The sequence below is a fragment of the Pseudorca crassidens genome, chromosome 8, assembly GCF_039906515.1.
Source record: "Pseudorca crassidens isolate mPseCra1 chromosome 8, mPseCra1.hap1, whole genome shotgun sequence".
Taxonomy (NCBI): Eukaryota; Metazoa; Chordata; class Mammalia; order Artiodactyla; family Delphinidae; genus Pseudorca; species Pseudorca crassidens.
The window spans coordinates 79,759,596-79,772,269 of NC_090303.1; the positions used below are offsets into that span (position 1 = coordinate 79,759,596).

The following is a 12,674-nucleotide window of genomic DNA, read 5'->3' on the forward strand; positions in this document are numbered from 1 at the left end:
CGTACATTCGTATTTCCCACAAATATATGACATCTAAGACCTCGTGAGTATGTCTCACAACTTCTTTCAAGTGACTGAGAACATTTTGTCCAGGACATGACCAAATTCAGAATCCTAAGATAACTGGGTGGTGCTCAAGGGTCATTTCTGAACAGAAATCCTGCAGGTCCAGCTATAACTCACTATTGCCACCTGGTGGTAGTGATTGCAGACTCCAGTGATTAGCACCAACCCCGGGTGCTAATAACGCATACAAGAATCACCATGAACTAAACCAGTGGTCTCCAATGCAGTGTACAAAATAACTCATTTGGGTGAGTGTGGTATAAACACATTAGGGGTTCTATTTATATTTCTATATTTATTCAAGGCAAATTGCACAAAATATTAGTTCCTGCTAACCATTTTCTGCTTGCCAAAGACAGCCAGTTTAAAATCTTCCAGCTCTTTTTGGACATTTATTTGCACTTACTTTAACAGTATTCATATGATACCATCTCTTGATTTCTCAGTTGAAGGCATTACAGTTAAAACTCCACTATGTTAGATGATGAGAATTTAGCTATCTTTCACAGCATCCTCCACTGAACACACTTATACTTTTCATGTCTGCATCGTTCTCCCATTATGGCTATATCATAAGTTTGCTTAGAGCAGAGTTCAGTGTTCAGAATGTTGTCTAGATATCTGTTAACAGCTGAGCAATGGGATTTATATTACTTTTCCTGTTTTGTGTCCCCCGCTTACTTGCTTAGCTTTCTAAGTGGATACCACTAAATCAGCCCCAAGTATTCCCTGGTTGTTTAAATCTTCCCTTCAAACAATCAAGTGACAGGACACCTAATCTACATCAAGTATTCTACCAATTCCATTGTCTTAGAGGCATCTCTTCCAGGGCTTTTCTGCTTGTCCTACATCTAGTCATTTTCTTCCTTGAAGCCATTTCCCCCTTATTGCCTGGGAGTTCCCAGTGTTGGTATAAAGAAGTCTTCTGCCATTCTGTTCATCTTAAGGAATCTGTTTTTCTCCCTTTCTGGAAACTTTTAGGGTCTCTCTTCATTCACCATGTTCTGAACTCTCAGTGCCCTTCCCTGTGTGCATCTGTTTCGTCAATTTTGCTGGCACGCAGCAGGACTTTATGTCATAAAAATTATATTCTTCTTTTATGGAAGTTTTCTTGAGTTTTGATGTAATCTCAGTTTTCTCTATTCTTTTTCTGAAACTCCTATTATTTTCTTATCTTGTTTCTTCCTTGTATACTAAAATTTCCACTTACGTTTTATATCTTTACATTATATTGATATTTTGTATTTTATGTATTTTCTATTTTATTTATATATTTATTTTTTGCTTCTCGTGCCTCTTTTATAGAATGTCATTCATATTTCATGAATGCAATTTCTTTGTTCACCTCTCTGAATATATTAATGATAGTTTCTTGTCTTGTGTTTTCAACTTCTTGCACAGTCTCTGTTTCCTGCAAGTTTTTGTCTCCTTTTTGTTTGTTTGGGTCTCTCTCTTTCATGCCTGAGGCTGTCTTCAGATATCCAGGAACTTTGGTGGTTTGCTCATATTTAAGACAGTGAAAAGCTGGTTGGAAGTCCTGTACATGTGCTTTGGGATTTGTTGACTGTGGGCACATATATAGTATCATCTGACTGGAGCTTTTTTTGAGAAAACCCAATGCTATATTTTCATCTTTTCTCTTGTGCTCATTGTATTCCCCAAAGAAAAACCTCCTGGTTCCTTGCCTACTGTCACCTGGAGGGAATAGGCCTGGCTGTTGGGGACAGTGGGGTGGAAGGTGGGGCTCTCACCATTCAACATATTAACTGTCACTCAGTGTCCCTGTTTTCATTGTGAAATCTGTTCCTGACCCTGAACTCCTTCCTGTCTGCTTTACTGTGTCAAAAGACTACACTTCCCGGCTTCCCTGGTGGCGCAGTGGTTGAGAGTCCGCCTGCTGATGCAGGGGACGCGGGTTCGTGCCCTGGTCCGGGAAGATCCCACATGCCGCGGAGTGGCTGGGCCCGTGAGCCATGGCCGCTGAGCCTGCGCTTCTGGAGCCTGTGCTCCGCAATGGGAGAGGCCACAATGGTGAGAGGCCCGCGTACCGCAAAAAATAAATAAATAAATAAAGACTACACTTCCGTTTGGTGGAGGAGGAGCAGCTGCATCCATGTAGAGGTTGGGAAGAAATTTGTGGATTTAACTGTTCCATAAAATTTTTTTACTTACCCTCACTTTTCAACATTTTTAAAAACTTTGAGGGCTGCTGCTAGGTAAATTAGATTTTTTTTTTTTTACATCTTTATTGGAGTATAATTGCTTTACAGTGGTCTGTTAATTTCTGCTTTATAACAAAGTGAATCAGTTATACATATACGTATGTCCCCACATCCCCTCCCTCTTGTGTCTCCCTCCCTCCCACCCTCCCTATCCCACCCCTCTAGGTGGACACAAAGCACCGAGCTGATCTCCCTGTGCTATGCGGCTGCTTCCCACTAGCTATCTATTTTACATTTGGTAGTGTATATATGTCCATGCCACTCTCTCACTTTGTCCCAGCTTACCCTTCCCCCAGCCCGATAAAGAAGATGTGGTACATATATACAATGGAATATTACTCAGCCATAAAAATAAACGAAATTGAGTTATTTGTTGTGATGTGGATGGACCTAGAGTCTGTCATACAGAGTGAAGTAAGTCAGAAAGAGAAAAACAAATACTGTATGCTAACACATATATATGGAATCTAAAAAAAAAAAAAAAAAAGGTCATGAAGAAGCTAGGGGCAGGACAGGACTAAAGACACAGACCTACTAGAGAATGGACTTGAGGTTGCTTACTTTTGTAACTTACTGTTGACTTAGAATTCCACTTTCATGGGATAACTGAGGCATCTTTAACTTTCCAGCTTCCAAAATGATTTTGCTGTCATCTCCTCTCTTGATATTTTTATAACTGTGACATATGACTTAAAAATCTATTCTTGTTTTAATGGAGATTTGGGATAGAGTGAAGGTAAATGGACCTATTCAATCTGCCATCTTATTGGAAGACACGATATTTCTCTTTTTATATTAAAAAATCCCCAAGAAATAAATGATTCTTGACTAATAATTATTGCACAGATTGACCTTAGTGCCTTCATGGCCCATACATTGGTGGATGATGGAGGTAAAGGGAGAGGAGAGGAAAGCTCCATGTGCACAGAGGGACTGACAATAGGGCCAAACCCACTTCGTTCACTCTTGGCATATTGAGTTTATATGGGCTTGGTAAGTGGATAACAAATTATCCTTCCTAGTTTTAATTAAACTAGCCCTCCCATAATGTGCTTACGGCTGTACATGATTTCTACAGGAAATGACTTATGTAAAAAAAAAAAAAAAACACACACCTAGAATGAAAATAATACAAGAAAATATAAGAGGATATCCTTCTCCTACTTGTAATATGAATTCTTCATGAAGATCTAGAGAAGATCTAATTAGCAATAACCTGAACAACTCAGAAGAGCTGGTAACAAATTTGAAGTTATCAATAAGACTCCTTGAAATAGGATTTATATCCACTGTAGTTAATAAAGAATTATGATGCATATTGTGATTGGGATATTTGTTTCTATAGTAATAGTATAACAAATAGATATTCAAAATTTAGCACTCGAGACAGAACTTTTCATAAAAATTCTGTTTCTAGCAATGTCAAAAATCAATTAAATCCAGGATTTATTTTACAAAATGTTATATCCTAAATGTTAAGTATGTAGAAGCTTCCTTTGTAATTTCTTAGTGAAGAGCAAAAAATCAAAACATACATGCTATTAGAAAAAAATCCTGTTCTTTTTATAGTGGTAAAAATGACTGAAATGATATATAAATAATATAGCGGCATAGGACGTCAGTATAAGTGTGTGTGTGTGTGTGTGTGTGTGTGTGTGTGTGTGTGTGTAGGATGATATAAATAATAAAGAACAAAAAGAAAAAAGAATGCAGGAAAGAGAGATGGAAAGAATAAATATTTAGAAAAAATAGAAATCTGGCACTAAAAATTATTCTAAATTTATAAAGTCACAGAGTTCAAGGGGATCAAACTTGTCAGGCAAAAATTTCTAACCTGGATAAAAATGCAAAAGCCAACAATATGCTTTTTATAAGAGAAACATCTAAAGTATAAGGACATAGAACTGTTGAAAGTGAAAGGATAGAAGTAATGTCAGGTAAACACTAACCTAAAGAAAGCTGGCATTGCTATTACATTATCATCAGACAAACTCAAAGACCCCAAAACATTACCATAGATTGAGAGGGACACTGCAAAATGGTAAAAGTGTTAATTAACCAGAACATATAAACATTCTAAACATTATTACGTGATAGGGACATAATAACATAATCTGAAAATGTATAGAAACCAAAATTGACAGAACTATCAGGAGAAATAGATATAGCCACATCATGGAGGGAGATTTTTAACAAAACAGTTGCATTAATTGCTGGGTTAAGCAGACAAAAAATTGTTAGGTCACAGACAATTTGAAAATCACAACTGGCAAACTTGATCTAATAGACTTGGAAAATACTGCACCCAGTAAGTTGAAAATATGCAATCCTTTTTTAGCACAAGGAAGTATTTATCACAATTGGCTACATGCTAGTCCACAAATCTGCCTCAACAAGTTTAAAAGAACTGATGTCATACAGACCAGTTTCTGACCACAGTAAATTTATGTTAGAAATAAAAAAACAAAACAAAAAGTAGCTACAAAAGACTCATTTATTTCAAAACTTAAAACACATGTCTAAGCAGCTCATGGATCAAAGACTCTAGCGTAATGGAAAGCAAAAAACACAAAGAACTAAAAAATATGGAATACAGCTAAAGTGGAAGAAATGGAAGAAAATTTGTCCCCTCAAATTCTTACTTTGGAAGAGAAGAAAAGCTCAAAAAAAGTAATGCAAATGTATACTTTTAAAAGTAAATGAACAGAAACTAAATGCAAAGATTAAATAGACAGAACGAAGTAATAAAGAGAAGAAACTAATAAAGTAGAACATGAAATAGGATCAAAAGAGCCAAAAGCTGGTTCTTTGATGAGACTTATAAGACATAAAATCAACATACTTTTGGAAGAATTATTTCAAAAATGTTTAAAAGCATAAGTAAAAATATTAGTAACTAAAAGATACATAACTAAAAATACTGTAGAAATTAAAGAGGTAATAAGTGAATATTATAAACAACATGCTACTAAATTTGAAATGGAATGCATAAATTCCTAGAAAAATATAACTAAAACTCAAGGAGAAATAGAAAATATGAATAATTCTGAATCCAGGAAAGTAATAGAATAATTACTAAGTATATGTATATGCCTTCTACTTTCTCCTTTCTGTTTCCTGCTAGCTGGAACAGAGAATGGATAGAGGGAGATGAGGCAGCCATCTTGAACCATGAGGTAGCCATCAAGTGCTGAGGATGGCAGAGCAAGAATAGAAAGAGTCAAGGTCATCATGATTGTGGAGCCACCATACCAGCCTATATCTATCTTATTAAAACTATTGCTATTTTTGGTCTTTGTTGAGATGAAGAAGTAACTAATATAAGTCGTAATACTGAAAAGAAAATAAGAAAATGATTAACATGAAATTCTGGACTGTGGCTATATTGATAAGGGGATGGATATGATGGTCTGAAGAAAGGAGATGGAATCAGAGAAGAGCTCATGGAGATTTCTAGAAATTGTTATGTTCTATTTCTTAAGCTGGGGTGTTGGTAAATACCATTTTATTCGTTATATTCTTTTAAATTTGTGTTACATTCTTTAAATATGTATATATTAAAATATTTCATAATCAAGATATATGAAAAACAATTTGGGGACAAAATAAATGTATTCCTTTGTTAGGAAATATCATTGGAATATGAAGAGAAAAATATTGTTGAAGATTTTAGGAAACAAAGTACAGTATTAGAATAAATTTTATGGTATGGGAGGTTTATTGTACAGTTAGAGGAAAGTACAGATGCTTCCAACATGGCTAAGCTCATGTTATTTGCTAGATAATATTTTAACAACATGAAATGTGAAGAACCACATTTTTGTGATTCAAAAATGAAAGATATATGGAAGAAGAGGTATCATCAGTAGTCAGTTATTTCTTTAGTAACAAAATGTTTTGTGGAACCCTAGCTAAGTAAACCAGTGGAGCCCAGCTAGGGCTTTGACTACAATAAATATTAAAATCTGAGTGAGGTTGTGTTCACAGGTTGCTGCTACGATTCCTCTCTTTTTTTTTTTTTTTTTTTTTGCGGTACACGGGCCTCTCACTGTTGTGGCCTCTCCCATTGCGGAGCACAGACTCCGGAAGCGCAGGCTCAGCGGCCATGGCTCACGGGCCCAGCCGCTCCGCGGCATGTGGCATCTTCCCGGACCGGGGCACGAACCCGCGTCCCCTGCATCGGCAGGCGGACTCTCAACCACTGCGCCACCAGGGAAGCCCCCCTCTCTTTTTTTAATGAATATTAAAATAAATTATTTACTCAGAAGTGAATTTACCTCACCAACGGTTGCCACCCACTTCTCTCTTTTTTCGGAAGATGCACCTGGCAGAATTTCACGTGGATCGGGTGTGACCTGTTTGCTGACACCCAGGCATTTACCTTCACTTTAGTGAAGCCTCTTTGTGGGGCATATTGGATCCCCAGTGTATGTCAGAAATATCATCCTTTGTTCTGATTTAATACCATTGATAATGAGGCTTCCAAATTCTCAGTTGAATGGAATGAGTTCTCATAAATTGGATTAGTGAGTAGAATAGTTACAATTTCTTTTGAAAGTTCAACTTCATCTTGTATTCCCAGAGGCACAGAAAACTGCCAGGTTAAAAAAGGACCAAGTAAAGGGTACAAACTTTCAGCTATAAGATGAGTAAGGAGTTAAGAGCCATCGCAAAACATGGTGACTGGAGTTGACAACACTGCACTCGACAATTGAAATTTGCCAAGAGAGTAGAACTCAAATGTTCTCACCAAAAAACAAAAAAGAAAAGAAAAAAGGATAAATATGTGAGGTGATCAATGTGCCAATCAACCAGATGGGGGAAACCATTTCACCATGAATACTTCATCAAATCACCATGATGTACACTTTAAATATCCCATGATCCTTTTCAACTTTATTGAGGTATAATTAAAAAATAAAATTGTAAGATATTTAAAGTGTACATCATTGTGATCTGATCCACATATACATTATGAAAAGATTACCCCCATCCAGCCCATCAACACATCCATCACCTCATGTTTCTCTTTCTTTCTTTCTTTTTCTTTCTTTCCTTTTTCTTTTTTTTTTCTTTTTTTTTTGGTGAGACATTCAAGTATCAGTCCCCTAGCCAATCTCAACCATACAACAGTATTATCAACTCTAGTCCCCATGTTTTACATTAGGTCCTCTGACTTTATCTTATAGCCAAATGCTTATACTCTATTACCAACCTCTCCCTATTTACCTACCCACCACCCTGCCCCAGCCCCTGGCAACCATTTTTCTACTCTTTGTTTCTATGAGTTTTACTTTAAAAAAAAAAAAGATTTCCATATATAAATGAAGCGATGCAGTATTTGTCTTTCTCTGTCTGGCTTATTTTACTTAGCATAGTGCACTCAGGTTTCATCCATGTCATTGCAAATGGCAGAATTTCCTTTTTTGCCATGGCTAAATAATATTCCATGGCCTATACATACCACATCTTCTTGATCCATTCATTCACTTACGTTTTTTCCATATCTCGGCTACTGCAATGAACATGGGAGTGCAGATATCTCTTCAATATCCTGTTTTCATTTCCTTTGAATATATACCCTGTAGTGGGATTGCTGGGTCCTATGGTGGTCCTATTTTTAATATTTTGAGGAACCTTCATACTGCTTTCCATAGTGGTTGCACCACTTTACATTCCCACCGACAATGAACAGGGGGCTCCCTTTTCTCTACACCTTCAACAACACTTGTTATCTCTTGTCTTTTTGATGCTGCTGTGATTCCTAAAGGGTGTGTAATAGGCTCTCTCTCTCAATCATTCTCCCTCTCTCTCTCTTTCTGCTCACCTCTCTATAAACCGCAGGGTTTGGCAGGATGAGTAAAGGAGACCCGTGAGTTGTCTCAAGTGAGGTCCGAGAGGCATTAACAATTGGCTTTGCTGCCGAATTTCACGCGGTCTAAGAGAAGGCAAGAGTAATCAAGAAGAACTTTTGTTTGTAGCACCTACTTGATCTAATCTAAAATTCCTTTTCTACATTTGATCTAGGGACCAGATAGTCTAGAACTGATATCTCCTTACTCGGCAGCACTAATGCCCCTAGTCCCTGACATTATGACCCATGCTAATTACTGTTATATGGTTCTTAGAATTTTTGGAGAATATTAAAGAGTGCCCTCTTACAGAATTTGATTTTGAATAATAAGAATTTCACCCCCAAACTAAACAACATGTAATTAAAAGCAAAATTCAATTTGTTCAAGGAAATTTTCCTTTGAATTTTTCCCTTTGGGGAACAAGAAATTATATAAGATGAATGGAAAACAATTATTTTAGGCCTTTCATTAAAAGTGTACTGATTTTTCAGTTCCTTTCATTCAAAGATGTCTGGAGGTTTAGAAATTGAGCTAGTGTAAAAATCTGAGGTATCTCTTTGATTAATACTAGTGCTTGAAAGAAGGAAAATATATAGCAACTTGATTCTTCTCTTGGTATGTAAAAATTGATTTTTGGAAACCTGGAACTCATTTCTTATGGAAATAATATGAGTGATGATTGGTCTCCCAATTGCTCCATTGGAACCTGACAAATCTATTCCCTCATGTATGTCAGTGTCATTTTGGGGTCTTCCTTTCTTCTTGTTCCTTTTCTTCTCTAAAAATATTTCAGCTACTTTTGGAGTAATACAGAATTTATGGTCAGTTAGGTCTAAGTACCTACCCACCATTTTTATTCTGGGCATGAGTAGGGAGTTCTGCTAATGGGTGGGCCATTGCCTATAGTGAAAAGGGAACTTGGTGAGTCATGGAAGACATCTCTTTTTTAAGTATGCAGCTTAGGAATATGACTCTTAGATAGGAGTGCTTCTTAATCAGTTCCTGGAATCTGAGGAACTGCTGAATATCCATCAGCTTCAAAACCAGCATATAATCATCACCATCAGCTGCTGCAGCAGCAGCAGTGGGAAAATTATCATCAAATTATCATCGTTATCATCTTTACCAAAACTTTGCAGTTCTATTAATAATAATTTTAGGACTGATAAAGTATATAAAGAACCCATACAACTCACTAGCAAAAACATCCAACCAACCAACCAAACAAAAATCCCCAGACAAGCCAATTGAAAAATGGGCAGAGGAGCTGAATAGACATTTTCACAAAGAAGACATCCAAATGGTCAACAGGTACACGAAAAGGTGCTCAACACCACTAATCATCAGGGAAATGCAGATCAAAAGTATAATGAGTTATCATCTCACACCCGTTAGAATGGCTATCATTATAATAGCATTATGCTAAGTGAAATAAATCAGACAGAGAAAGACAGATACTGCATGGTATCATTTATATGTGGAATGCATAAAAGCCAAACTCATAAAACAGAGAGTAGAGTGGTGGTTACCAGGGGCTGGGGGTGGGCAAATGGGGAGATGATGGTCAAAGGGTGCAAGCTGCTAGTTTTAGGATGCATAAGTTCTGGGGATCTAATGTACAGCATGATTATTATAATTAGTAATACTATATACATAGCTGGAAGTTGCTAAGAGAGTAGATCTTAAATGTTAACACTGCAATAAAGGAATGGTAATTATGTAATGTGATGGAGGTGTTAAATAAAGCTATGGCGGAGATCATTTTGCAATATGTGAGTATATCAAATCAACACGTTGATGATTCAGATGTGTAAAAACATGGCAAAACGGTGCAAATTACCAAAAAAATCTATGACTTTCATTTTTTTTCTCTTCTTTGAAATTTATTTTAAACCATCCCCTCTCAAAAGGAGTAATATTTGGATCATTTTTGACTTGTAGTTCACATTCAAAGCCAAACCACACAGGATTTATTTTAATTCAATAAAATGTCCCACCAACTTCATGTAAAAAGCAGAAGACTAAAACATTATGAATATAAATATCCCTTCCATTTTATAGCTAGATTTAGTAGACATAGATGCTTCCACATAATCAGTTAATCTTAAATTATCTAGTTTAAATCTAGCAAAGAACAGGTGCAATTAATTATAATTATAACACAAACTATACAATATGTTTATATCTGAGAAGAGATGTGTAACTGCTAAAAATCAAAACATATCTTAAATGTACAGTATGTAAAAAATACTTCCATGTGATCTCTTATAAATAGCACTATTACAGAGCAAAAAGTGATCCCTTAATTTTTCTTTTACACCAAGCTAAATTTGTATATATAAAGTTCTAGAAAGACCATAGAATCATTGTTCAAAGGTCTTCTCTTCCAAACTCAGATCTTAATCTTTACTGTCTAAAAATACCCAAATTACCTTACTTCTCCCCGTTGAAAACTTATTTCCCCTCAGTGTTTCCCATCTCAGTCTGTGGCATCACCATCTGCCTTTACCTAGCTTACTGTAGCAGAGGCATCTTCTATACTTTTCCCTCTCTCATCCACAAAGTCAGATTAATCAAAAATTCAATTAGGTCCATACCCTCTGCCTTTCACATTGTTGCCACAGTAAGCTTCTCAAAGGGCAGAATTTAACATGCTGCGTCCTGGCTTCAAAGCTCTCTATTTCCCTTAAGATGAACTAAACTCTTTTGCATGGCATGAACAGCAATTTTTAACCTGGTCCAACCTATCCAAACATTTCACTTTCCACAGCTCATTCCTGGCACCTGCACTGGAGATGTTTCCCAAAAAAAGCCCTGCTCTCGACATTTTGGGGTCTTTGAATTCATCTTATTCTCTGATTATGTTACCTCTTCCTTTTTCTCTCCTTCGTTAATTAGTCAAGATAAATATCTATTGAATACCTACTCTCTGTCAAACAATGGAATGTGCTAGGGGATTATATGCTGAAACAAGTGGACACAGTCCCTGCGCTCATGGAGTTTGCACTTCCCTGATTGCACACGACATCTTGCTCCAGACTCAAATTCCTTTACCTCACATTCCCTCTGGCAATATTCCTAGATTGAGCTAGTTGCTCCAGCTTCTGGGAGATCTGGCCTCTGTGTGCACCTTTGCTGTGGTATTTATGTCACGCTTTTTTTTTTTTTTTTTTTGCTGTATGCGGGCCTCTCACTGTTGTGGCCTCTCCCGTTGTGGAGCACAGGCTCCGGACGCGCAGGCTCAGCGGCCATGGCTCACGGGCCCAGCCGCTCTGCGGCATGTGGGAGCTTCCCAGACCGGGGCACGAACCCGTGTCCCCTGCATCGGCAGGCGGACTCTCAACCACTGCGCCACCAGGGAAGCCCTATGTCACGCATTTTTTTTAAGTCCATCTTCCCCATTAGACTCTGAGCTGCTTATGGTAAGGAGTAGGTCTTTTCATCAACAGACCTTCCTACAATGCCTAGGACAGTGTTGGATGTCAAATCATTGGAAGCCAAATTTAGGCATCACGCCAGAAAACTGGGTTTGTAAAGATGACCACAAGAAAGTTACCGAGTGCAAGTATATCCAGCAGTTTTTAAAGCCTATTTATAATGCACTCTTCTGTAATACAGTGGGCATACTGTTGATTTTCTGTGTTTTTAAAGAATTATTTCTCTCCCTAAAGATGATAATGTTTTCATAAATATGTATTCAATTCTCATCTTAAAAACCCTTAATACACCCTGTAGCTAGTGGTTTAAAACTTATCTTTGTATTAGTTTTCTCTTTACATAAAATTCGCTCTTTCCTTGAAGATTTCTGTAAATAACAAGAAAGTTTTCTTTTTCCTATTGAGTTGCATGCTAAGGCATTATAGCCTGAGGAAGGAACATATGCCCCACTCTCATATTTCTAATGCCATGGTTACTGTTGGACTATTTCTATGCAGGATTATTTTTCAATGGTCTCAAGATATATTGCTCCCAATACAACCTAGTATAGTATTTTTACATTGATTTATTCTGGGGAAATGAATTCTATGGGATAGTTTACAAAAGTCTCTTTCCTTCCTTTAATAGGCAGAATAGCTACAACAACTCCTCCATCTGTGTTTGACAGTAGCAGCTCATGAATTCTGCATTGAATTTAGTGGTAAGGAAGACACTAAAGATAACTGGATTGTAATTACATGAATAGGAGTTGCTCTAAGTTCATACCCTGGAAGAAATAGGATGAGCCTAATAAAAAGGCAGCAAGATTTTAATAAGAAAATGAAACAATATTCTGAGACTAGCATTATATTTCTTTAAACTACATATGCTAACTGCCATCACCATGAACCTGGTAAAAGGAGAAAATGAGGCTGATTTTCAGAGCCTAAAATGTTTCCTATCAGGGTGTTGATTTCAGTCCATCCATGAAGGCTTATCAAACCATTACAACATGCTTTGATGTAAGCAAGTAAAGTAATTTATAGACAAGGAAGCAAGTAACAGGTTTTAAAATGCATACGTATCTAACTGCAAATCTAATATAATTTTATGT

The 12,674-nt window shown here is 36.8% G+C and overlaps 1 protein-coding gene across 2 annotated transcripts in view; it reads right to left on the reverse strand.

Moving 5' to 3' along the window:
• Window positions 1-12,674, reverse strand: part of SLC13A1 (solute carrier family 13 member 1) — a 119,554-nt gene that overhangs the window by 39,612 nt on the left and 67,268 nt on the right. The window lies entirely within an intron of this gene.